At 41.7% G+C, this 24,506-nt stretch overlaps 1 protein-coding gene across 1 annotated transcript in view; it reads left to right on the top strand.

Annotated features, from left to right (window-relative positions):
- The first annotated feature begins 2,702 nt into the window (after positions 1-2,702).
- The window catches only part of loxl1 (lysyl oxidase-like 1), a 130,800-nt gene continuing 108,996 nt past the window's right edge, over positions 2,703-24,506 (top strand). Inside the window, exon 1 of the mRNA XM_038701349.1 lies at positions 2,703-3,066. The gene's annotated coding sequence lies outside the window, so the exon portion shown is untranslated. The remainder of the gene's footprint in view (positions 3,067-24,506) is intronic.

The raw sequence follows: 24,506 nt of genomic DNA, 5'->3' as shown, positions 1-24,506 counted from the left end.
GAGGGAGTTTTACAGCAGTAGGAAACAATAAGTGGAAGGAGTAGAGTGCATGGCCCGCTAATGGGACTATTCACTCCATTTAAAAGGGCAATATTCAGCCCAGCTGTTTAAATAAGCATTTCTAATGTACCTCAGGGGCTTAGTGATAGGCATTATCTACCAAACAGGGCTCCATCTGGCAGAGGCACACAGATTTTTATTTTTATTCCCTACTGTTTTTACACATGTTTGTTTTATAGAGAACAGGGCAACCATACCGTTGCTTTTCTATGTAGTTTGAAGATCACAGGGGTTCTCACTCTCTGAAAAAAGCAATGCCTGAGCTGAGCTTGATGTATACTTCCCCAACTTTCCCACTAAAAACAAATCAAGGCTGTCTTCACACTCATTCAAGAATATTTGTGTAGACTGAAACCATGCAAATCAGTGACTGGAAACAACAGGCAATTTCTCTAAAGACTGAAATTTGCCTTTCACAGGAGATTTTAGTTGCCAGCTGGGGAAACATGGACGAGATTGCAGCCCCCTGAGCAAGGTATTTAAATGAGGCTGCCACATCTGTGTTTGCTCGGCTACAGGGGGTAGATCTTGCTACAAGCCAAGGAGCCGGAGGCTGGGATGATGAGCTTGTGAGGTCTGTGTTCAGCTTGGTCAGTTTCTCTCTGACTTCAATCAGATTCTCTGTTAGAGGAATTTAATTTGCATCACATGCCTCACTGGTCAAGTCTCCCATTTTATCAAAGCATTTTCAGAGGCGTCACCCCTACTGACTTGTCTCAGCCTGGTCTGAAATGTACCTCTGCATTTAAGCTTTAAGATGGACTCCAGTGGTGAAAGCAATGCCTCAGCTATTTTGTTTCAAAAGCGAAGTATCATTTTCAATTTTTTATGATTCCGTGCACTGTATATTGTGGCTCAGCTCAGTTGCACAGGAAGGCAGACATAGTGTCAGAATTACTTAACCCACTGGAGAGCTGATTTTGACCCAGTCTGTCAACCCAGTCAGAGGTATCCCTCCTCCCTCTCCATGAGAGTCTGCCTATCAGAGAAAAGAGGCTGTGTCAGGAAGATGCACCAGCGTCAACTAACCTAATTGGACATGAAATGCTATTAGCCTCCTAGCTACTGAGGTTCAAGTTGATTGGGGCCTGTCATTACAGATTCTCTTCTCCTGATTGTGGATAGGTGAGCATAGATTATCATTACTGTTTGATATGATGTCCCTATTCCAGACAGCTGAAATCTGTGCACCTTGGTCCCATTCTGTGTTCCATTATGATGATATACGGGGAAGAGCAAGGTTTTCACAAACTCCATCATGCAATAGACATATGGGCAATGACATTTTGTTGGGCAACCCAATTTTTTGCGCTTGCGTCTCTTTGGAAATTTCCTGGCTCCAAATGAATGAACTTCACTGGGTTGGTAGAGTGGTGCAGATATGATGGCTAAGTCCAAGTTGTGCAGACAGTTAGTATACATTTTTAACCATCTAGTACACACATACAGTGCCTATCAAAACACAATCTTCAGTGTGATTAAGGCAAAGTCTGGATTAGATAACTGAGTGATTCTTACCAATAAGGTAATTTACAACTGTTTGAATATTGAGTAGGATCCTTCCATTTAAACTGATAAAATACTTGGTGCCATCATGATACATGCTTTAATACAGTGTCCACTTTGAGGAATGCACTGCATGTAATTATGCAAGGGATGAGCAGTGTGCAGATATCACTGAATTTGATACACTGTTTCAAGTACCACTAAGATCTAGTCAATGAAGTGCACAACCTAAACCAGTAAATGTTTTCACAAACTACAAGCTTGTAAGCTACTGTGAAATTATTTAGTATAGCCTGTGTCCTGAGCTCACTACAAATGTCCGGCCAGTTGTTTTTTTTCTCCACAACTCTCCAATAATTTTGCTCATGTTTCAATCATGTAAACAGGATCATTATATAGACTTCTCAATTTTTCTGCATAATGCAATCATAAAAGTGGGCAAACGTTTTAACAGTTCTTACATGGTTGTGCGTAGATAAGGTGCAAGATTATAGAGCTCAGCATCAGTTTAATCAGTAAGACTATCTTCATTTATTTGCAATTGTTTTCCCTTTATCACCAATCAGCTGACTGATGCCACTGACACGTTTTAGTTCAACCAGTCATATTATATGAGATAATTAGCTCACATAGTCTTTAAAACTGGTATTTCTCTTCTGCTTTCAGCTGTTACTTCCACCGTAAGAAAATGGGTGGCCACCCCAGTGGCCCCCCCTGGCAAGGAGCATATGCATAAAATGCTATATACTATTTATATTATGTAACCAATGCGTTTGAGTTAAAAGGTGAATAGCAGCATACAGCATATGTAAGTGTTCTCATATTAGGCTCTGTCACTTTAAAAGGGTAACCTCTGACCCTGAGGTGTGACAGACTGTGATGTTTATTTTAGGAGAGGCCTCTGATTTGTCCATGTAGATGGCAATCACGTTTCTAAAATTGTGACTGGTTAAGGGGGGGCTAACAGGCAGAACAGAGCGGAGTACAGCGGTGTTGTTCTGTGTGTGTTTTCTGTCGAGGCAGCAACAAGTTGCAGAAGAAAGAAAAGTCTAATTTAAATAATGTACAGAGACAGTTAGTAGCCTGGCTAGTTTATAATAAGTATGTCACACTGCTACACAGTTTTGTGTATTGGACTGTGTGTGAGAGGTAATAGTCTGCAGATAGCAACAGGTTAGCACCATCGCTAACAGCAAGCTAACGTGGTACGAACACTGGAGCCCTGACAGCGCCGCGTGCGACCGGCTGTTAACATTATGCTTTGAGGGAGACCGTCCTGTGCCTGTTTACACCTTCATCTTTCTGAAAAGATTGCAAAACATGAGAACAGCGGGAGTCTTCTGGACGATGCTGTGAAACTGGGCTCAACGTTACTTGAGCCCAACAGGCGCTCCGGTGAGCAACACAACAAACACAGTGGGGCTACGACAGTCACCCAGAAGTTTGCCTAGAGGAAAAACTGCCGGACCGCCTTTCTCCTCACATGAGGCCTCAGCACTGGTGAGTAAAAGCATCTTTTATCATCCTGGCTCTTCTGCTGGTCCCTGCATGGGCAAATTGTTGTGCTGGATCGGTTGAGACTAGGCTACGGATTATGGTTGTTGTCATATACCTACTTTCATACTGCCTTATTATTTGGGATTATTAGGCCAGTTTGCTGACTTGCTGTGCTGTATGAAAGGTATAGAGCTGGGATTGGGATATATTTTGGCCGACATTCTTTCCGTTTGATTGCAGGATCTCTGTGAAAAGCAGCTATAGAAAGGCTCTGGATCCCTAAAACGTTGTCTGTGCGTGTTGTTGACTTCATTGGTGTTGAGCTCACTGCTCTTTGCTTATGGCCCTGTAGGCTCATTTGCTCTGAGCTTGGTTGTGTCTCCTTAAATATTGCATTCTTAATCTAGGTTTGTGACAGTGGTACTGTAACTTGTGTCAATGCCCTCCTCTCTCTCTCCCTCTCTCCTGATAAGTGTTTTGTGGAGCCATGCTGTTTGTTGACATGTTAAAAAACACAGAAGCAAGATAGAGTATTGTAGTTTTACTGGTTTCCATGTTTTCAAATGGTAGGTGCCCCACCATTTTTACATATAAATGACACTGGTCAAATCTGTTATTAAAAAGTGGGATATTTCAAGTCAGTAGCCTTACTTTCAATAACTATCCTAGTTATTTGTAACAAGAATAACACCAAACGTAGTATGTTAACAGATAATTACACAACTGTATACAGACACATATTGTATTGTTGTATTTCAATTTGAATTTAAAGAAAAATATTTATGCTCCATGATGTCTGTAACCTTGAGTAGGCTTGTTCCCAGTAAATGTTTTGTTCCTCCCCATCAATGCACTCCTACAAATAAAAGCTGTATTTGTCTTTTTAAGGAAAAGGTTAACTTGCCTATTTAAAGAACAATTAATTGCCTAACACATACAGATAACACATTAAACAGGATTTTTATGGAATGTTAATTAGATAATTTTAACTGTAAAATAAGAAACCAAAGTATATCAGTCTGTGATTCCTTAACTCATATTTTTATGTAGTATTTAACTAGTCTATATACTGCATAATAGAATTCCTGAAATTCAGTTATGGCTTTTGGTTTAGTGTGGCTTTGCCCCATCTGGCCACCCCTGGGAAAATTTTCTGGGGGCGCCACTGGTGCTCGTACCAAGCTTCTGGAAATTAGAAGAACCTGACATAGTGACAAAGTTGTATCTGCAATACATTTAGGGAACTAAAGTGGTTTAATAGAAACTTGTGGTCTGTGTGCGGTTTCCATTGTGTGGGAGAGTTCATGTTTTAATTATGAACTATACAACCCCTCCTAAATAGCAGATTAAAGGTTCTTCTCACATTAAAGGCAGACAGTCAGTGGATAGATGCTATTAAAAGGAGAGCTGTCAACATTAATGCACAAAAAGCTATTTAAATTAAAAACGTCATTGTTGAAACATATTACAGCATTTGTTATTCATTTTTCACGATGCTTGCACTTGCTATCTAAATTCTGAATGGACATCTTGAAGGTTTTGTTGTGGGCTTAGATATACCTTCATCTTTTTTTTTGTTGTTGTAACCATCTCGTTTATGCGGTCCATTTTCCATTTCCAGGTAACCAAATAAACAGTGCTTGTTAATTTTGAGCTTTAACACAGAACTAAATGACACTGGAGGCAGTGTGTGGGGAGAATAAAAGTCTCTCTCCTAGCTTGTTGTGCCAGAAGATGCATTAAAACATTACTATCAAATGTAATTTAAGCATACAGGTACAGAGCTTATTACAAAACACAAAGTCAAAATAATAAGCTAAGTTACTCGAAACCTTTAACAAACTTGCAGCATCTGCTTAGATTATGACATATTGTACCTCAATTCTTCACTCTAGTACATGGAAAAGGGCTGCAGATGATTATGCTTGCAGAGAGATGCTAATGGTATCTCTGGTATCACATGTTGAAAAGAAACTGATTATTTACTGTATGAATTGATACTCCACATTTTTCATCATTTTTCATCTAAGTAGCCTGGATCGCTTTAATTTTAGAGGCTGAGTCTCTCGGCAGTCATTAATATAAAGAAGCTCAAAGACATATTTACATTGATATGTAATGGAGCAATATGTAATACAATGCAGATTATGGGCCTTACTGTAGTCTCTCAAGATACATGAATATGGTACAGTCTCATTCATTCTTTATATTTTATTACATGTTCACAATGGAGGCTGCCAAATAGTAATGACAAGATAGAACAAATGAAGAAACAAATTGGTGATTTAGTTTGCTAGCAGTAAAATGTTGTTTGAACAGAATACCTAAACTCTGTGTCCTGATGTTGTGTACTTCTGGCATTTATTTTGTTTTTATTTTCTTCTCCTTTGTACTTTCCCTCTGGCTGGTGTTGCCTTTCTCTGAGTTCATGTGAGCAGTGATGCATGGTGACCAGACGGAATAATTACCCAATTTCAGCTCCATTGTACAGGAGTGCACATTGCTTTGCTGAAGCCATGACCACCACAATCTAGACCAATCAGCTGACAGATTAGGAAAAACACAGGGTAAACTGTGGTAATTTATTTTAATCGTACCTGTAGAGTCCTGGCTCAGTGTGTGTGTGTCAACTGAAAGACTTTACCATCACTCTGATTGACAGGTGACATAATCTCATGATGGATAGGGTAGTTCTGAGCCAGGATGTTGATGATTGTGACTTAGTTTTGTCTGTTTTTGTGTGTGTGTGTGTGTGTGTGTGCACCAGAGAGTGATGAGCTGTAAAAAGTATTAGACATGTAATCAGTGGGGCTGTTCATCTCTCCATTTGGGTGAGTGAAATCCTGGGGGGCAAGTATGGAGTGTGAATAGCCTCCTGAGGGCCCAAAGCACCGCAGCCTCTCATGTCTGCCTCTGTAGGGCCTTGTAATGCTCACACAAGAGAGGTACTGATGCAACAAGAAAGGCCCCTACAGAATAGATTTTCATTCATATCGCTCTCATTCCTTCTGCATCTACTCTGCACTGCAAACAATCTTGCGCAGTCTCTTCTACTTTGCCCCTTAAGACTCGCTATCCTCGCTATCCCAGCTTGCCTTTCCCCACTTGATCCAGCCCCTCCTCTTCCTGTCGAGCCATTTCATTATGCTGTTGTTGAATATACTGCAACCAATTGTGCCAAAGGAGTTGGTTTGCTATAATATGAAAATCTGACCTCATCTTGCTGAGGTCATGGGCAATAAACACCTGACAAGAGGGTGGGCAGACGGAGCTTCAAATTCTAATCTTCTTTTAGCACCCTGTTGGTTCGTGGTGTTACCAGGGTCAGCTCGCTGCCCCCTCCCAGTGGTCAGTTCGAGCCAGAGTGTGGAGCATTTTATTTCCATGCCTCCGCCTTTCTCCCTTCTCTAGCATCAGATTTATTGATATTGACCTTTTGCTGGAATTAAGCGTGTAGATCCCTGAGCAACGAGAGCAAAGTTTAAACCAATTAAAGAGCACTTCACCAATCAGCAAGGCAAGGCTAGAGCTGTCTCACGGGCTGGCCTGGTGAAATTAAAATCATTTGCACTGTATCAAAACCTGTTCACAGGGCAAACAGTGCCTAAGTAATCTGATTAGGTAAGCCATCTAAAAAAGAGCAAAGAATCTCCTCCAGTTTAGAGCCATTATGATTGAAATGACAATAAAGAATCTGGGCACATACAGTCCCCTCCAGGGACCTATGCAAATATTAAAAATTATTTCTATATTGCTGTCTGAATGCTAAACACATTTAATTACTTCCATCATGCTGTTTAAGTGTATGCATAATTGTTTGCAATCTAATGTGTTCCAAGTGACTTCTCATTCTACGCTTCTACGCTCTTAAATGAACTCTGGAGAGGAAACACTGTTTCCGTGGCGTAATAAGACATCAAAAACTGTTTTAGATAATCTGTAATATGTACATGTGAAGGTTAATGCACATTTTGAAATAACACATAAAACAAATGAAGAATAATGCCAGATAACAAGGTTGTAAAAGAATTGATTTCAAGAATTCACAACAAGTTGCAGTAAATATTAATGTACCCACAGCAAACAATGGCTTGTCCTTTACTGGATTGGTTGCGAGTTGCTACCCAAAGTGAAGGAGTTCATATGTATGCATGTATGCCTTGTTCATAAGTGAGCATAAGAAGAGTCTGAAATTGACAGGGGTGGTGATGGAGCAGTGGATAAGTTGCATGCCTTTGGTGTGAGAGACCCAGGTTTGAATCCCCTATAAGACACCATTGTGTCCCTGAGCAAGACTCTTAACCCCTAGTTGCTCCAGAGGCGTGTGACCTCTGACATATATAGCAATTGTAAGTTGCTTTGAATAAAAGCATCAGCTAAATTAATTAATGTAATGTTTCAGCTCTCAACTACACTCACCTAAAGGATTATTAGGAACACCTGTTCAATTTCTCATTAATGCAATTATCTAATCAACCAATCACATGGCATGGTTGCTTCAATGCATTTAGGGGTGTGGTCCTGGTCAAGACAATCTCCTGAACTCCAAACTGAATGTCAGAATGGGAAAGAAAGGTGATTTAAGCAATTTTGAGCGTGGCATGGTTGTTGGTGCCGGACGGGCCGGTCTGAGTATTTCACAATCTGCTCAGTTACTGGGATTTTCACGCACAACCATTTCTAGGGTTTACAAAGAATGGCGTGAAAAGGGAAAAAACATCCAGTATGCGGCAGTCCTGTGGGCGATAATGCCTTGTTGATGCTAGAGGTCAGAGGAGAATGACTCATGAGACTGATTCAAGCTGATAGAAGAGCAACTTTGACTGAAATAACCACTTGTTACAACCGAGGTATGCAGCAAAGCATTTGTGAAGCCACAACAAGCACAACCTTGAGGCGGATGGGCTACAATAGCAGACCCCACCGGGTACCACTCATCTCCACTACAAATAGGAAAAAGAGGCTACAATTTGCAAGAGCTCACCAAAATTGGACAGTTGAAGACTGGAAAAATGTTGCCTGGTCTGATGAGTCTCGATTTCTGTTGAGACATTCAGATGGTAGTGTCAGAATTTGGCGTAAACAGAATGAGAACATGGATCCATCATGCCTTGTAACCACTGTGCAGGCTGGTGGTGGTGGTGTAATGGTGTGGGGGATGTTTTCTTGGCACACTTTAGGCCCCTTAGTGCCAATTGGGCATCGTTTAAATGCCACGGCCTACCTGAGCATTGTTTCTGACCATGGCCATCCCTTTATGGCCACCATGTACCCATCCTCTGATGGCTACTTCCAGCAGGATAATGCACCATGTCACAAAGCTCAAATCATTTCAAATTGGTTTCTTGAACATGACAATGAGTTCACTGTACTAAAATGGCCCCCACAGTCACCAGATCTCAACCCAATAGAGCATCTTTGGGATGTGGTGGAACGGGAGCTTATTGCCCTGGATGTGCATCCCACAAATCTCCATCAACTGCAAGATGCTATCCTATCAATATGGGCCAACTTTTCTAAAGAATGCTTTCAGCACCTTGTTGAATCAATGCCACGTAGAATTAAGGCAGTTCTGAAGGGGAAGGGGGGTCAAACACAGTATTAGTATGGTGTTCCTAATAATCCTTTAGGTGAGTGTATAGTCAAGAGCTCAGGCTAGTGCTCAAAAGAAATATGACATCGTTTTAAGTTGTTAAAATGAGATTGTTGCGTTTAGACATCCGGACGGAGCTTAAAAGTGTTGCTACTTGCATCGAAAGGTGGTTTGGGCATCTAATCTGGAACAGGAGCGATCCTTTATTCTGGCCAATACACATCATCGCTGCTTTACATAGAATCTGTCGTAGTCCTTGAACGCACCATGGAAGCTGCCGTAGTCCTTGAACGCACCATGGACCAAAAAACGGTCTTTCAACACAGCCTTTTTGATTGCAGCCCCTTGGGAAAAAAAGCAGCCTTATTTATATTTAATAAAAAAATGAAAAAAAGGTGTCAGAAGGGGAGATGCTGATGCACACCACCAGACTTCCTCCTTCCAATATGTGTCCAGCATGCAATGAAACATGTTTCATGTACTACTTTTGTACACACTGAAAATGCTGTGAATGTTTAACTGATTAAACACAGTACAGTCCTAAAGAGCATTCTCCTCCCCACCAAACTAGAGTGTGTAATGCACTCTAGTCTCCACAAAACACGCACATTCACTGATGCTAAGCTAATGGTCCAATACGACCCACACTGCTCTCCCGTCTAAGCTCGAGCGAGACAGTAGGAGGCCCTAGGTAAACATATGCTCAACCAAACCAGCGCAACGCTCGGTTGACTAGCTGCAGCGGCACAAGCCGAGCTAACGCCAAGCTAGGTCAGCTATACCAGGAGAGACGCAACCAGACGGCACCTCTCTTCCAGCGTTGCGGCCTACAACGCTTTATCACAGCAAACAGCAGCTCATCCTTCCAGCAGCTGTTTGCTGCAGTGGTGGGGAGAATGCTCTGTCCTGACACGGCTTCACTCGGCAGCTTTGTGGATATTGACTGCACCACTGACAACACGCTCACGTCAACACTGTTGCATGTTGGGCCGTCATCGAAGCAGCGAGCCATTGTGCGTTCAAGGACACCACGGATCAACGTGCTGTGGTGTGTTTAAGGACACCACAGCCCACTTGGCTTGTTCGACTTCTGCTGAAGCAAGCCATCTATGACATGCACAGAGGTCTTACTCCATTTACTTTTTGGTCCCCAAAAGGACGAGAGGCTTCTGAGCCACCCTGTATCTCCGGCACTTAAACCAGCATAATGGACAAAAGGCTGTTGACAGCTGTTGGGCCTCTGGGTTTGCTGCAGCCTGCATCTGGACAATGTCCGGAGCCTGGAATTAGGGACAGCGAGCAGGTCCTTGTCAGAGGACGGCAGGGACTGAGGTGCAAGTCCATGGAGAGATTTGTACGTCAGGAGGATTTTATATTTTATCCGGGACTTGAAACTTTTTCAGGATTGGAGTGATGTGCAGTCCAAGTTTTGTGTTTTGCATCCTAGCTGCAGAGTTCTGGACATACTGGAGTCTGTCAGTAGCCTTACTGGGCAGACTGAACAGGATACCGTTACAGTAGTCAAGTCGGGAGGTGATGAAGGACTGGATGAGAGTCTCAGCTACAGAATTGGAGAGGTACTGTGAGAGTCTGGAGATGTTCTTAAGATGGTAAAAGGAAGTTTTAGTAGTGTTTTTGATGTGGTGTTGGAAGGAGAGGGTGGAGTCCATGATGACGCCCAGGTTGCATACTTGAGGGGATACAGAGATTGAGCAGCCATTCACATCCAGTGTGATGTTACCAACCTTTTTGAGAAGTGACGGCGGGGCACACACCATGAGTTCTGTTTTGTTTTTGTTCAGTTTGAGGAAGTTACTGTCCATCCAGTTCTTTATTCTTCGCCTGTTACTCATGCCGCCTCACCAAGCTCTGTGTGTTCTCGCATCTTTAATGAACAAAGTGTTTCAAAGTTTTGCACATTCTTTCAGAGCCAAAGCCAACACCTGTCTGATTCCAGCACCAACAATCTGGTTGATCGCTTCAATCATATCTGGTTGTCGTCACTAAATTTTACTGCTCCTCTAAAGGTTAGGCCAACGTCTAAAGCTAGTAAGCAACCCTGGATAAATGACAGCGTTCGCAACCTAAAAAGGGAATGCAGGAAATCAGAGCGCAGATGGAAAAAATCCAGTCTCCAAGTCCATTACCTCAGTCTGAAGGATTTATTAATTAACTACAATAACATGGTTAAGGATGCGAGAACACACTATTTTTCTGAACTCATTACTACACATAAACACAATCCCAGGTTTCTGTTTAAGACTGTGGGTCAGCTGGTAAACCCAACCCCTCCTTGTGCTTCAGCTGGAAGTAATGATGACTGTGAATTGTTCTTATCTTATTTTACCAATAAGGTCAATCAGGTGTCAATCAGAGCCTCGATTACCCCCATAGCCTCTTTCTCAGAGGCCCCTCACCAGCAACAAGACAGTTTTAACCAGTTTTATCCCATTGACTTGTCTGAGCTTTTAAAAACAGTATCACAAATGAGAGTGTCCTCCAGCCCACTTGATGTAATACCTACAAAGTTTTTACTGAAAGTAATGGATTCTGTTGGGCCCCATTTGATCTCTGGTGATTCTTTGCGTGTCTGTAAACAACTATGTCTCTTCGTTGGTGCGCCTCAGGGGTCGGTCTTAGGACCCATTTTGTTTTCCTTGTATCTGCTTCCCCTTGGACATATTATCCATAAACATGGTATTTCTTTTCATATTTATGCTGATGACACACAAATGTACTTGCCTGTCAGATCCATAGACCCTGGAATACTGAGTTCAATTACCGACTGCCTTTGTGAAGTTAAAAAATGGATGTCAAATTTCCTCATAGCTGAACTCAGACAAAAAAGAAATCCTGGTCAGCAGATGGCAAAACAAATACTGCCATCTGCTGGTTCCCTAGTAAATCACATTAAGCCTGTTGCAAAGAACCTTGGTGTCTGGTTTGATAGTAATTTAAATTTCAAGCAGCACACCACAAAGCTTGTTCAATCATCTTTTTATCATCTTAGAAATACAGCAAAAATTCAATCTATGTTAACTTTTAAGGACACCGAGACCATTTTACACGCCTTCATCTCATCACGCCTGGATTATTGCAACAGCCTTTTTACTTGTTTATCCCAAAAATCTACTGATCGACTCCAGACTGTCCAGAACTCAGCTGCCAGGCTTTTAACCAGAACAAAGAAATATGACCACATTACCCCTGTTTTAGCTTCCATACACTGGCTCCCAGTATGTTTTAGAATTGACTTTAAAATTTTATTGATCACTTTTAAAGCTCTTCATGGCCTCTTGCCTTGTTATATTTCTGACCTTTTAGTCCCATACACACCAGCACGTACCTTGAGATCCTCAGGCAGAGGTCTGCTATCTTTTCCAGAGTCTCAACTGAAAACTAAAGGGGACAGAGCGTTTGCTGTCAGGGCCCCGAAGCTCTGGAACAGCCTGCCCGAGGAAATCGGGTCGGCTGAGTCAGTGAACTCTTTTAAGTCCGTTCTTAAAACTTAAAAACTTGCCTTTCCCGATTTTATTTTATCCCTTTTATTTTATTCTATTTTACTAATTTTATATTTATCTTAAATGTGTTTTTTAGTCTTTTCAATGTTTTGTTGCTTTTATCTTGTATTGTTTTTGTATTATTGTTTTTGGGGTATTATTGTCTTTACACTTGTTAAAGCACTTTGTAACTTAATAAAGATTATTATTATTATTATTATTATTATTATGTCCTTTAGGCAATTGATAAGTGGCACTGATGGAAGGGGAGTAGGAGATTTAGTGCTGATGTAGAGCTGGATGTCATCAGCATAGCAGGGGAAGTGTAGTCCGTGTTTCCGGATCATCACAAAAGGTAGCATGTAGATATTAAATAGTAGGGGGTCAAGCACTGATCCTTGAGGCACGCTGTGTAAGACTGGCGCCAATTCAGAGCAGATGCCCTTAAGGGTGATGTATTGTTGCCTGTTGGTTAGATAGGATTGAAACCAAGAATACACAGTACCAGTGAGGCCAATGTTTTAACCCACCCACTTCACCATTGGTGCAGAGGACCTGTGGATCTGACAGCGGGGTTGCTGCTCGGAAGGGTGTCTTCATCCATGTCAGTGTTTATAGATGAGTCTGTGACCAGATGGGGAGGGCTGTGATGGTGGTGGTGTGTGGCCCCCTGAGGCGAGCCACACACCACCCATCCACAATCAACTCCAGGCTGTGTTTCTAGTGTGTACATCAACAGACAGGGCGGAGTCAAATCCACGGCTCAGTTAGTGCTGGCGGGGAAACTATGGATGTGGGCATCGGAATACCTGCTGCCTCGATTCAGCCACAGGACAGCCTACTCCTGGGGATGAACGTATTTGCACATGCGCCATGGCCAGAAGGGCTGCTGTATGCTTTCCTCCCCACCCCAGGTGAAGCAGGAACGGTTGTTCATCATTCTGGTAGAAGTGACGCAGCTGATTGTGTCAGAGCCCTGGCCTGTACCTCTGGTCTGGGGGGCGGTCTATGCATGATGCTGGTGTTGGACCAGCCTGTCCAGGTTTGGCTCCTGAAAGGGAGACACAGTCTGGTCTATCCGCTGAGGTCGTACAGCCTTCTACCCCCCTATCCTACTTTGGCTACAGGGAGGTGAGATTGCATCTGTTGTGTCCAGTGTGTGCTCTAACGTTCTATGTTGAGCACACAGCCCCCATTTGACACACTGGTCAGCTCTTCATCTTTTTCAGTGATAGTGCGGTCTGTAAGACCCTGTCCATGAAGAGCCTGGCCGGCTGGCTTTGTGAGTGAAGCTCCCAAACATGTACACCGGGGGAACTGACCCACCCTCAGCGGTGTGTGCACAAAGTGTAGAAGTGTCAAGATGCTCAATGGCATCTTGGCCTTTACTGCGCCCGTTGCATTTCTATCTCTTGGATATGTCGGGCTCCTTCTCGGGATCCTGCTCAGAAAGTGCAAACTAGCATCTGTAAAGTGAGGATATGGTTATTACTGGGTGTAAAGGGGGACATACACTGGCAGTTCCAGTGAGAAGTCAGGGCAGTTCAGGTGTTAATGGTCAGGCCAAGCCCCTATCAGTCCAGCAACCTTCTCAGGGGTGGCCCACCAATCTGTCACTAAGCTGATGTGGTGGTTGGGGCATTGGCCGGCCTGTGGCCGACCAGGTTGGTGTAGTAGACTTTGGCTTTTCACGGCTAGGGCGGACAGTCATCGGGCTCCAGTATAGTGTGGAGCCTGTGTGAGATACAACGAAGGTTACGATATGGTAACCCTAGTTCTATAAGCACAGGCAAAGTCTACCAGTTAGCCCTACCGCTCCGACCGTCCGTCAGATGCTGTGGCAGTAGGGACACTGCTATTTATACGCTACGCACGTATTGGTAGCTTTGTCCTATTGGTCGGCTACGTGCACAATAAAAATTTCAGTGGGCAAGTGCGTGCATGTGATTGGAGGAGGTATTACCCATAGGAGGTAGTACCCATAGATCCGCCTGTGATTATAGAACTAGGGTTACCATATCGTAACCTTCGTTATTGTCAGCTCATCCCCGGCCACAACACGGCTACCGTGTGAAGAAGCCACGAGGCGGGACATCCACTTTTCCACAGCCACTGGCTGTCGTGGAGGGGGGGTCACCGCTTACTGCAAAACGGCGTTATGAGCCACTCGTAGAGGGAAGGAAATCACCCGAATCAGCGAGCGATCTCTTTCATCCCGTTTTGCCAGGGAGGGCGCTGTCTCCGGCCGTCTCCCTCTGGCTAGAGTGGGTTAGCCTAGCATCAGCTTAGCCACTACCGACACAGCTAATCTCCCACGTGCAATAAAATGTCAGTGGAAATTTTTTTCAAAGTAATCCACCTCTGGTGTATAGTAATATCTCTGTCCTGCACCAGTGGTGGCCAGGGTTTCCTGCCTGCTGACCAGCCGGCAGAATGGGGCAGTAGGTGGGCAGCGAGGGCCCACACGATACAGAGGTTGGCGTGTGGCCCTGCACACATACAGGAAGTTGATCAGTCCAGCTACTAGTGCCTTTGGCCTCAGCGGCTCTGCTCAGGATGCTTCGGCACATTACCATATATCTGGGAGAGCTGGGGAGACGAATGGCGGGCTGAGCACTGTGAGCTAGTCCATAAAATCTGTCATGGAGGCTGCTCATCGGTTTGGGCGGAATGTGAAGGTGGGGGGCGGCGCACCTCGCCGCCATAGCCATGACTGGCTTCGTAGACGCTGAGGGTCATCCCCGGCGTTCAGACAGGGGCACAACGGGCAGAGATGAGCTTCCATCAACGGCGACTCCATCCGTGGTGGTGAAAGACAGTGGTCAATAGCCGTCTGCTGAAGAGAAAAAGATGCTAGGCAGTGAGGACACTGCTATTTATCGGTTCGCTTGTACTTTCATTAGGCAAATTTCAGTGGGCGAGTAGTTGTGTGTGATAGGAGGAGAGGTAATACCCATAGAGTCCAGTAGAGGGTGGAGTCGGTGTTATAACATCTACATTGTTTTTGTTTCTGTTTATAGTGTGTATATTTGTGTTCTCCATATTGTAGCCTGTGTCTGATTATATTATTGTGTTATTGTATTATTATGTGCAATGTACAATCCAAAGTCAAATTCCTCGTATAGTATGTGGCGAATGATTATTATGCAAAATTTGCTTTTATAAGTGTTTAAATGTGTTCATTATGTTGTTGTTTCATTGTTGTAGCCTACAGTTTAGTGATGAACTTTAAAATGTATGCTATTCGACTGTTTTGATCTGTAATGAAATTAAGAAATTGTAAAAGTAATACACGCCAAAACTTCCACACTGCCGTTGTCATCACTTAATTTAAAGCGAGGGCTTTATTTTGTTTTCCCATTGATGTGACCTGGAGATTTATGCTCACTGCTGTGAGCAGAAGTCAGGCGTGGGAAAAAAGCCTCAATATTTGAATCTCAAAAGTGAAAATTTAATGTGTATCCAACAATCAAATATTCGGATATTTTGGTCCAGCCCTAATACAGAGTAGGTACTCTTGGCATTGTTAGGTCTTTAAGCAATTTTTAAAGACAGAGAGGGATTCTGCATTCACACTGCTGCTGAAATATAACCACCACTGCTTATTTTTTTTATTTTACGAGAGGAGAGAGGAGAAGAGGGGGCTCCAACTTATCTCTTTAGACACTAATGTTATATATTTTTGCGCTATGGACGCTATATCTAGATCATTTCACATTCCTGTAAGTTAAGCATATAAATGAGAAACTTACCTGCCCTTAACTGAAATTGTCAGCCCAATGATTGTAACAACAAGCATAGGATAAATGTCAACAATTAAGCAAGCAATGCTGATCACGGATTCAGGATTATCATTTGCCAAAGGGAAAACTTACCTGGAACTTCACGTGAGTATCGCACAGTAACGTTACAGCAAATGCAATCATTTGAAAGAAATAATAAAATATATATCTGAAAAAACATTTAGAAGATCTATCATGAAACAAAAATAGTAGGTATTCCACATGCATCGATTTTTTTAGTCTACCTGGAGGCTGGCCTTACTATGCGCGAATGCCCCATGCACACAGAGATTTTAACATTACTCATTAGCAGATTGTAATGAACAAGAAGGGTTGTAAACCTGTTCCTCATGTCATGTCAGGTAGTGTTTTTGGGGTTGTTTTGAAATCTGTCTAAAATTCAGCTTGAAGTAGCTTTAAAACCAAAGTGAGATTCCAGCCTCTACAGAGACTATATCTCAAGAGCTTGGAGAGTGAAATGTGGCAAAGTGATAGGAAGCAACAATTACATCATACCGAATGTCTATTAGTCTGACATGTCAGTTAATTTGCTGTTCATCAGAATTAATTGTTCTTTTCTCATGACAGTTTGTATTTGTTGATTCTACAGCCCCTACACATGCCAACATTAAAGGCCTCTTCAGTAGACCCCAAAAGTGTGGTGCCCTCCAAACGTGATGTCTCTTTCCTAGGTGGTACCTATGCCACTTTGTGGCCTTTTTGGAAAATGTTGAGGCAGTGATGTTATAACAGTGTTACAAGCAGCAGCAAACATCACCCTTCGCCATCTCACTCTGTGGTTGGAGTGCTGGCTGAGAGCCTAGCAGCCACTTTCCAAAATAATTCTGTTAGTTCCAATTTTCACTGCTATAACAGGCCTTGCTGTCTTTGAAGATGAGGCCAAGCTCCTGTGTCCTTCATGCGTGTCAGTCCTTCCTCACACATCAATCTTGTCTTTTTAATTCCATTACCCCCAAGGTTTTTCAAAAGGCTCCCGCCTCTGTTTTCTTAATATAGGTCTCTAATGCCTCTTGAACAGTTGGAGGAGACTGGTCATTGACACCATTAACCTGTATCCTGTTACCACCCTTGGTAAGTCCACTACAACATGTACATGAACATGTCTACAATTGTATCCCTTTTTGTGTCTGTTCCTATATAGCCCTGTTTGTTCATCTAGAGTTTGAACTTTCCAATTCTGCTCTGAGGCCCAGCTGCTCTGCAGGTGATGGCTGTGTGTGTTCTGCATACAAACAAACCTATCACTCCGAAAGATACAGTTCAACACAGAGCCCTGCTACTATAAGAATACAGAGGCGTCTTTACCAGTGCAATGCAAACAGAGGAAAGAACATGGAACTGTACCTCAAGTGCGTTTTGATTGCAAACTGGGGTTGTAGTAGAGTCTTTTTGAGGGCCAGCAGGGGTGCCCTGTTCAACAGTGCATGAACAACGGGGCAAACCTCTTGTCATCAGACTAGCATGGCCTGGCTTATGTATGTGCATATTTATACCCATTTGCATTTATTCATGAGTTTATTTGTTCCCTTTCTTGTCATGATAAGCTGACATTTGATGGTGGACTTGGCAGTGAATAATCCACTGGAATTGGGACTTTTTAACTCACCTTCCATGTTCCATGTGTTCCGTCAAAAATGTAAAGCTAAATGGTCAACATTTGTATTTCTCTCTGTTCGTTGAGACAGCAAAATAATTTGTATGCAGGATGACTGACAGATACTGTAAGTTGGCATGTCTGGGATTTTTACTGTGTGTTACAGTGATGCTACATTACACTAATCTTATTTCCCATACCTAAACACATACAGGAAAACAGTGGGCAATTTAGATGTTTCTCAGTCAGCAAGGTGGTACCCAAACAAAAAATAACCAGACTACTGGTGGACCTCCTGTAGATGTTAAACTAGCAAATCATTACTTCAAGACAAAAATATATTTACACTAGACACTGTGGTTAATCTTGAGCTGCAATTTTTTTTAAACGATACCTTGGTTGATTATAATATTCTTGCAGTCAAAGTTGTTTTTAAGATCCCCTGTAAATGGTCCCCAGGCTGATGCTTTAACTGGGCACTGGATCAGCTGTCGCAAACTCCTTCCAGGGTACAACAATTGTCAAGTATGTAAGTTAATGACTGCAATTATGGACAATTGAAACATTACAGCTGTTTCAGCTTCACTTTACCTTCAAGCCATCAGTGAATGAAATATTGACACAGAGTAACAAGTGTAGAAGTGTGAAATAATCTGTCTGAAACAGCAGTAGTTTAGTTATTTGAATCAACAAAAAGTTGTAGGAGTTATACATTAATAAACGTGACACTTGACCAGGCACACAAACATTTGTTTAATTGAATGATTGGCAGGCTGTCTAACCCACCGGTTATAAAATTCAAGATAATTGGACTTTCATGCAACAGCACAAGTGTAGCTAAGTACAAAATTTTAACAGTTAGATGTCTGCTGCTTACATTAGCTTGCTAATCCTCTCTCAGTCAAACAGTCTAAGCCCTGGATAGATGAGACGACCCAGTGGGAAAAGGGAAAAAAACATACACTGAACCACAGCACTGAACTCCTATCCAAACTAGGAAGTAGTAATAAAAAATCTGACTATCTGACCACAATGCACAGTGTGTAGGCTGTTAACAGAATAGGCAAACCTACCTGTCTCCATGTTCCCACAGCTAGCAAACAGACTGGCACTAGCTTGTGTTGGTCTGTGGCCTTTTATATATCTGTCTGTTCATTTTACCAAATATATAATATTGGTGATTTTGTTTGCATTCAAAACCTACAGCTCTAATGAGTTTTATGCATTTAGCAAGCTGCTGAAACATTGCTGAATGCCAGCAAAAACAATAATATCATTAAACATGCTTTGAAAAAAATCTAGTTAAATTTGGTATCCCTACAGTTGAGCCGTTGTATGGATGGCAGTGTCGCTCTACAGGTGGGTCATTTGTTCCACCAAATTTGATCCAGACTTCCAATGTGGCAACCACAAGAAGGGAGACATTTTTGCTTTGAGTTAAATATCTTGTTTACTATTTGCATCATCGGTTCAAACATTCTATTTGCCCGATACTTTATGGTTTTAACCAAACACCAGCAAAGCTAATGACATTCCCATCACCCTTAACAATACTTTGTGCTTAGTGCTAATTAATGTTAGCATGCTAACACTAAACTAAGATGGTTGCACATGATCAACATTATTCCTGCTAAACATAAGTATGCTAGCATTGTCATTGTCATGCTAGCATGACTGTAGACTCTTTTCATTGCACGATACCAGACAGGCTGCAACTAACGATTGTTTTAATTATCGATTAATATACTGATTAGTATGCTGACTTCTTCAAATAGCTTCTTTTGTCTAATCAAGAAAAGACAAAGATTTACAGAAATACTGAAACAGCAACTGGCCTTGCTTGAATTTTCATTTAGAATAAAGTAACACTGTTGACTTCTTGCAATCATCTTAGGAGCCGACTACTTTCTCTTATTTAGTCCTCAGGATACTTTAGCGACCTTTCAATATGCTATACAAAAGGACACAGCTTATTTGATGTCGAAGCAGGTCAAAGAGAAAAAATAGTGGAACTCATCTTTCAGTAGAGCACATCAAATAAAGCAGATCAAAGTCAAACATTAAGAACAGAAATTCATCTCTGTAAGTCTAAGTGTGTGTGCATCTAAGTCTGCCTGTGTCTCTATGTGTCTGTACTTGCGTGTGTGTGTGTTTCTTTTGTTATCTCACCAACACTGACAAGGAAACATCAAACAGAAATACAATTTTGCTTGAAGATGCTTTCTCTTGTCACATGAAAGTGATCACATCTATTAATCTTCCGTAAGAAATCACTGTATCCCACTTTATTTCGTATTTTTGTACAAGTTATCAAACTACCGGTACTTGGGAGTGTTGTTTTGTAAGGTTGTCAGAAAACTTGAAATTCACTCTTCACAATTTCCCTTTCATCCCAAACTCATGCGGCTTGGCATCTATTGCAATCCAATGCAAAGCTGCAGGGTGATTCAGTTGGATGTTTACAACCTTCTCATATAACATTGATCGACGCTGCATGGCTGCACAGGAGGCTTAGTACACACTCTGTATGCTTGGCGATGGAGAGCTCCTGACCTTCTATTGACAGTTCTTATACTTTGTGTCACCTTGTGGATCAATTCCCCCATCACAGTAGAAAACTGAATGCCACTCCACCTCTGGGGAGCCAGTGTACACAGCATGTCAAAATTCCATATGGATGACGGGGGGCTGAAATCTAATCATTGCCCCAATGCTCCGAATAAATCTGCCTGCAAAGCATTATTCCAATCAAAAACATAATCTCCTAAATGTTTGTATTCATCAACCCTGTCACCTCTGCTAATCCGCGCCTTTGCTTACTTCTCATTGGCATCCTGGACCTAAATGCTGCTTTCCACATAAAGTCATGAATATTTAACATCGTTGCTGACTCATAGGAGAGCGATTTTCATGCCAGCACCTAACAAAAGATTTCCATTTTTTAACATGTAAATATGGCAGAGACAATTACAAAGCAACAACAAGAGGCTTTTATTCCATCAGTGATTCACAACCCTAATCCCTCCTCTCAGGCGATTTGTCCTCCCACTGGTGGAGATTGAAAATGTGACGTGTCTCAAGCTTATGGCCCAAACTGCCATACCCTATTCATACAGTATTTGTTTATTATTCTGTCCGACCTTTATTTTCCCTGGGCCCCATGACAAATCTTGTTTAATATGAAATGTCCTGACTGATATACAGGCCAATGTGTTTTGAATTCATAATGTACTAAACCTTGCCTGCTTGTATATTCTTGTATAATATTTACTTTGAGGGCAAATAAACAAAACTGCTCATTCTGGAGAAGAGGGAAATGTTTCTGTTGTAAAATCAAAGGGGGATGTACCACTACTCTTTGAGAACTGGTCTGCAAGTGAGTAATCTGAACCCACGGAACATGACTCTTCCAGCTAGAGGGGAAAGGTGAGAGAATGAGGCCAGGCTGAACCATCAGGCCGTGGCCTCTGTTCATTATCCCTAAGTGACACAAGGCTCGCTACAGTTCCCACATCAGAGGGAATGTGGAGGCTGGAGCCATGATTGATCACCACCTGTGCTAAATCAACAGGTGTACTCAGTGTTCATCTGACAATGGTCATGAGGTGAAATGAGGAATCATTAGAGAATGGAGATTATTGTCGCCTGGTTCTATTAATGGTGAATGAACCATATGTCATTATGCAGAATGCTTGTGTAAATTTTGAATCTATGATAACATATTGTAAAGTATAACTATCTGAAATTTACAGTATGATATTATCAACACCAATTTTGAAATCAACAGTTCAGAAAATTGGGAGGAGGAGAGGTGCAGCCAAAAAAAATAATTTAATGCAAACAAACCCATAAAACTGTCTGAATGTCTGTGTTCTCCCTTTGTTTATTTTAATCAAACAATTAATCAATCTCAGTGTGATTACAGCATTAGCACAATTCAAAAGGCAAAGAGTATAGTGAATTGCAGGCTATCGCATTTCATTTGTCTGTGAAAAATCCTCCTTGTTGTTTCCGTAATGAGAGAATTGATTTTATTTGACACATATTGACTTCTTTTGTTTCTTTATTTTGCTCTGGCAAATTCTGCAAAGCGTTAGCTAGGAAGAAAGGAACAACTCCTTAAGATGTGGTTCACCAGCTGTGTAAAATGCTGCATTCTCATGCTTTAGCGTATACATTATGCAATGTTTCGTCCCGCAGTGATTGAATAATACAAGTACCACACTGTGTCATTGCTACAGTGTTGTTGCTGCTTCAGGCACTGGAAAACTACTCGCTCCTTGTAAAATACCTTGCTTTGTTTTGCTTGAAACCTGAAATATAAACTTTATTGTAGTTTATTACAAACGTAGGTATCATGATTCATACTATCCTTAGCATGTTTTCATTCAAACCATATGTTAAGGTGAGTCACTGACAGGCAGATGTTTAGAGATGTAAGAAATCAATGAAAACTGCAGAATATTGCGTCGCCATTGCGATACCGATTTATATGGTAGAAAAACAGATTAGCCATTGCTAATCAACTTACTAATCAAAATCAAAAGCACGCATCTTATGGCAGAGGGTGAGCAAGAGGCTTTTTGTTAGTTAGAGGCCCTGCTACCACTCAGGTAAACCTATGCATTAATAACACCAGCTCCAAGCAATTTGCATGGCTCATCCCTATGCCTGAGGCTATTTTTGTATAATAAAACATAGTTATAAAACAGCATTAGTCACTCTGAATGTATATATGCATAAGAGCTCAAATACTTCTTATACTTAAAGTACTACTGTCGGGAAGACTGAATCATTTGCACCTTGGACAGTCCAGTATTTCCCTGTCGCACAAGACTATTGAATAATCTGGAATTGTGCATTGAGAGTCAAGGTGTATTGTCTTCATTTTACATTATTAACGATACTGAGGTCTATCCCCTGACAGAGCAGGACAAACACGTCTGCAATGAACCTTGCAAAACAGTCAACGACTCTGCATCAATCCATCTGAAGTAAACTTCAGCCATTAAAGATATATCAACCCAAGGTGAGGAGAAAAGAGATCCGATACGAATCAGTGGACACTGTAGCAGGAACCTTTTTTTCTGCATGGGCAATTTAATGGATGGGAGATACACTACATGTGCTGTGTGTTCTGCATGTTCGTAGGCTGGTATCACTTCACATCTACATAGCCATCATTTGAGAAAATTAAGGAAATTAAATGTAAATGCTTGTTATCACTTTGTTATATGATCTGTGATGAATCCTAAACAGGATACTTTTATATATATATATACATGGGAGCAACTTGCTCAGGTTAAGTCTGTGTGAAGTTGCCTGCCCTTTGCACGTTCTTCCGTCTGGCCCTTGTTTTCTGTCATGTTCTCAGGTGTGGTTCTCCTCTTCCTTACCAGCACCAACGCTCACCACCTCCATCTTTAAAGGGCAAGATGGATTCTCCCTCCTCATCCTTTTCTCCTCATCTCTGCGCCACTCATCTTCATTCAGCTAAACAAGATGCGAGTGTGGTTCACATGCTTGTCCTCTTAAATGGGACATTGGCTCATTCATTAAGACGCAAAGCTTGCGGTTTTCTCCAACAAACTTGACTGACAGAACGGCTCTTCTCTGCCTTCCTCTTTCCACACTCACCTGTCACAGCTCTGTTCAGCCTACTGACATCCGACCAACTCTCTCTTCCTGGATCAAAGGATTAAGCCTGGGAGGACAGCAATTGCTTTACCTGGGGGTTAAGAGAGCAAAACCAAAACATAAATCACAAAGCAGATATATTCAGTTCTTATGCTTGTAATAAGGAGATGTTTTTTTGCAAATAAGCAGCAATGATGTTGCATGGATTTAAATGTCCAAAGTGTATTCACACAGTATTTATGCTGTATAAAATTTAGAGCAGTGTCATTGAGGGCTTAGAGTGGCAGCGTTCTCTGAAATTCCCAAGAAGCCATCAGTCACATTAAAACACATATGCAAAAAAATGTATGGGGACTTTAAACCATCTGCTAACCTCAATGTGCTTAGCAGTGTAATAGTAACTACAATAAAATATTCTAGTGCTTAACACCTCATTCGCAGCTACAACATTATATAATGCAATGTGTTAAAATTGTTTAAAAAACTGTGCACTTAAAGCGAGACTGTGTAACTTTTTGTGAGCAGTAGCAACAGCAGCCTCTGCTGCCACAAACTTTAATCACTGGTCAATGGCGTATTTCATTCTGCTGACATTTGAGCCGCGCTGGTCTAAGGGAGGGAAATGCTATTCGAAGGGGAACAGAATTGTGGTAAAAGTTGTGATGGTGAGGACAAGAAACGTCTTCGAATGAGGTGTTATCAAGTTACTTTTTGTTTTAATGTTGTGATATCCCTTGGAGTGCATAATACTGATCTGATTACCGTGACCTGTACTACAAGTTATAGTAGTTGCTAACAGCTGAAGTTTCTCACCAGAGATCTCGCTAACTTAGTGTAACCAAGCTTCTGCTAAATAAAATTAACTATAGTGTTAGTTTACTTTGTAGCAGTCAGTCTCTTAATGTTAGGATACTGAATTGCAGCTACAAACTGTGGTGACAGGAAAGTGTAATCCTCACACAAAACTGTCACTTTACCATAGTAAGTAAGTTTTTTTTTTATAAGAATAAATGTGTTTGAAAGTTTTATAGCTTCATTCCAAACACAGTTGGGTAACCCAACACATGCTTGGGCTTATAGTTACTATAAAGGGCTTTAAAGATATTATGCAGCATGCAGTAATAAGTGATATACATCACTACATATTTTTCATTCAACAGAATTTTTTACACTATTAGAATGAGAACAAAAAGCATTATGACTTACATATTAGGGAGCATATATTTTAAGATGTGCATGCAGTGTTCTTTATACAGAATGAAGAGGCTTGTTGGTTTTTCAAGATAATAATGCCCTGGGTGCAACAAAGTCAGGGT

Source organism: Micropterus salmoides, unplaced genomic scaffold (assembly GCF_014851395.1).
Source record: "Micropterus salmoides isolate LMB-PRFRI ecotype aquatic unplaced genomic scaffold, ASM1485139v1 Ms_hic_scaffold_6, whole genome shotgun sequence".
Lineage (NCBI taxonomy): Eukaryota > Metazoa > Chordata > Actinopteri > Centrarchiformes > Centrarchidae > Micropterus > Micropterus salmoides.
This window is presented reverse-complemented; position numbering and strand designations above follow the sequence as displayed.